Source organism: Peromyscus eremicus, chromosome 2 (genome assembly GCF_949786415.1).
Source record: "Peromyscus eremicus chromosome 2, PerEre_H2_v1, whole genome shotgun sequence".
NCBI lineage: Eukaryota > Metazoa > Chordata > Mammalia > Rodentia > Cricetidae > Peromyscus > Peromyscus eremicus.
In genome coordinates, this window is record NC_081417.1 from 47,147,924 (window position 1) to 47,151,528 (window position 3,605).

Here is a 3,605-nt window from a genome sequence, read left to right on the forward strand (position 1 = left end):
CAAGGAAAAAGATTCTATATTTATTGTTCAGAAGTAGGCACAAGATATAATAGGGGGAAAGAAGTGTCATGCAACAGTAGTAACAAGATAAGCAAAATTAATGTCCCTGGAAGAAAAGAAATTGTCTACCTCTATACCACCCCAAAAAGGCTTAATCTTGTCTGATATCAGCAGCCAAGTAGGTTCAGTCTGGTTCATACTCGGAAGGAAAGAGAGATGATCAAGGACAGGAGAGACTATGAATGAAATCGTCTGAGGCGTTTCAATAAGGTCACATCTCAAAGTTGAGAGACAATCGTGAAGTAGGAGCGGTCAAAGAGGGAGAAAGACACCAGGTGAAAGCAAATGGGCTCTCCGGGGACTAGAAAGATGACTTGCTTAGTTCTGTTTCTGTTGCAATTTAAAGGAGAAAGGGTTTCTGCTTATAGTTTCAGAACAGATACAGTCCATCACCGCAAGGAAGACATGGTAGTATGAGTGTGAGGCTGACCTCTCACACTCCATCAACAATCTAGAAGGAGAGAGGGAATAGGAAGTGAGGCCAGACTCTAACGTTTCACCTCTTAGATGTTCCCTCATCTTCCCAAATAGTACCACCAGCTGGGGACCAAGTGTTCAAACACATGAGGCTGTGGGGGATATTTTCCATTCAAGTCACAATGACTGTAGAAATCTCCAACACCCTTCTGGCTGTCTGAGCAGCACCATGATGGTCAGCAGGAGCAAGCACCTCAGAAAAAGTGGCAAGAAGGGATCCAAGAAGAAAATGGTTGATACATTTTCTAAGAAAGACTGGTGTGACGTGAAAGCTATGCTCAATATTAGAAACATTGGGAAAACACTATTTACAAGGACTCAATGAACCAAAATTGTATCGGGTGACCTTATAGGTCATGTGCTTGAAGTGAGCCTTGCTGATCTACAGAGTGATGAAGATGCATTTAGAAAACTCAAACTAATTACTAAGGATGCCTAAGGCAAAAGCTGCCTAAGTTTGCTGGCATGAACAAAATGTGTTACATGGTAAAAATGTGGCAGACTGTGATTGAAGCTCACTTACATTGATGTCAAGACAACTGATAGTTATTTGCTCAATCTCCTCTGTGCTGATTTTACTAAAAAGCACAACCAGATATATAGTAGGTCCTATGCACAGCACCAGTAGGTCTGCCAGATCTGGAAGATGATGAAAATCATGACCCAAGTAGTGCAGGCAAGTTATGTGACAGAAGTCGTTAATGGGGTGATTCCAGACAGCATTGGGAAAGACACAGAGAGAGGGCTTGCCAGACCTTTTATCTTCTTCAATCCTTTTATCTTCTTCACAACATCTTCGTTAGAAAAGTAAAAATGCTAAAGAAAACCATATTTAAAATGGAAAAACTCATGGAACTCCATGGTGCCAGTGATAGTTCTGGAAAACCTACTAGTGATGAGACAGATGCTGAATTTGAACAAGCTGATGGATGTTGTGGTGGTTTGAAGAGACTGTCTACCCGTAGGCTTATGTTTGAAATTTTGGTTCCCAGTTGGTGGAACTCTTTGGGAAGGATTAGGAGGTGTGGCGTTGTTGGTGGAGGTGTGTCCCTGAGCTTGAGTTTTGAGTTCTCAAAAGCCCATGACAGGCCTAGTTTCACTTTCTCTACCTCCTGCTTGTGGATCAGATGTAAGCTCTTAGTGACTGCTTCTGTGCCCTGTCTGCCTGCCACCATGTCCCCTGCCATGATGATAATGGCAAGCCCCTCTGAAACTATAAGCAAGCCCCCAGGTAAAGAGTTTCTTTTATGAGTTGCCTTGTTTGTGGTATCTCTTCACAGCAGTGGAATAGTAACTAAGACAGATAACTACTGTTCCAAGAATAATTTTCAAATCCAGATTTTTAATAGTGACAAAAGTCCAATTTGTGGGAGAAAAGAATGGAAGGAAAGAAGAAAGAAAGAAATCTCCAGCAACACAGCATGGAAAGGAAAATCAGAAAAAGTGACACGTCCTTCAAGCCCAGTCAAGGTAGCCTGATCCCAAGATACTTGAAACTATAAAAGACATAGAAAGATAAAGAGTCAGGAAGCCTGATACCAAAGTACTTGAAACTATAAAAGACATAGAAAGATAAAGAGGCAGGAGGTGACTCTGTGGTTTAGTTTTTTTGTCAATGACACAAACCAGAGTCCCCGTGAAAGAAGGAACCTCCATTGAGGAAAAGCCTCCCTTAGACTCTCTGGTAAGCAGGTCTGTGCAGCATTTTCTTGACTGTTGATTGATGTGGGAGAGACTAGCCTACTGTGGGTGGTGCTACCCCATGGACAGGTGGTCTTGGCAGATGTAAGAAACAGAGCTGAATGTGAGCCCGGAGAGCAAGCCAGGAAGCCACATTCCTCTGGAGTGTCTTCTTAGTTCCTGCCTTCGCTTCCCTTGTGACCCGTAAGCCAAATAAACCCTTTCTTTCCCTAACTTAGTTTCGGTCTCTGTTGTATCACAGCAACACATAGAAATCGACAGTAGTCAGATATATAATAGAAGCTTTTATTATGCTGGAGAAGTAATCTGGATCTTCAGGTTGAAGAATTGTGAGAAACCAGCAGCAAAATGGATCGAGACAGCTTTAAACTCAGATTAATCTTGGTGAAACTTAAGAATGTCATATGAAGAACAGATCTTTAATGTTTCTAGGGAGAAGTAATGTGGTCTAGCTCCCATTTGTCTTTCAGCACTTTGCTCTCTCTCCTATTGGTGGGAGAAAAAGCCTACCAGGACTTTGTTTTAAGCTGATTTTGTCTTGTTAGGAAGAAGCCAGAAGAAGTTTGCCATCATATTATCTATCCATGGCTCTCCTTTCTATCTGTCTGCCTGTCAGGGGTCTGTCTCCTAATCCTTCAGTAGGATCACACTCTTAGAATGATATTATAGACTAAGAGAGTAAATTAATTTGTCTCAGTCCAGGTGTGGTAGAAGAGTAGGACTGATAGGTATGTGTCCATGAAAGGCCAACAAGAGTGATGCTGTCATTGAGAGAATTGGTGTGTGTGTGTGTGTGTGTGTGTGTGTGTGTGTGTGTGTGTGTTTGTGTGAGCTGTATCACTGTTAACATCTTGGTTGTGAAACTGTCTAGTGTTACAAGGCCCTGGGGAAGCAGGGCACATGGGATCCCTGAATTGTTTCTTATAACTGCATGTTATCTGAAAACAAAACCTTCCACTGGGGGGAAAATGCCAATTTCTTGGTTTGATGTGTAGTTGAGATTCCAATATCCGGACACCATTTTAAAATCTGGAAAAGATATGCTTAAGTTGGAGCAAAAAGGTTCAGCAATTGGTTTAAAATGAACTGATTATGTCCATCTGTGAATTTGTTAAGAACCAGTTCATATGAAAGCATGAGCTAGAGTTATTTGTGTTTTGTATGCATTTCTCTAGCATTTGTGTTCCCTAAAAACTAGTGTGAAAGTCAATAAAAAAAAGGACTGTTTTCTCACCTCCCAACTGTGTTTCTCTTAAATTTCTCCAGTTTTTGCAACAGTGTTTAAAAAAACTAAAGCCCATTGTTGGAGCATGGAAATGGACAATCTGCCCATTTTCATGAATGCTGACTCTACTCCTAGACACTAA

General features: G+C 41.4%; 1 pseudogene; it reads left to right on the forward strand.

The window, feature by feature from the left end:
• Window positions 1-706: 706 nt before the first annotated feature.
• LOC131904732 (small ribosomal subunit protein eS1-like) lies at window positions 707-3,605 on the forward strand (annotated as a pseudogene).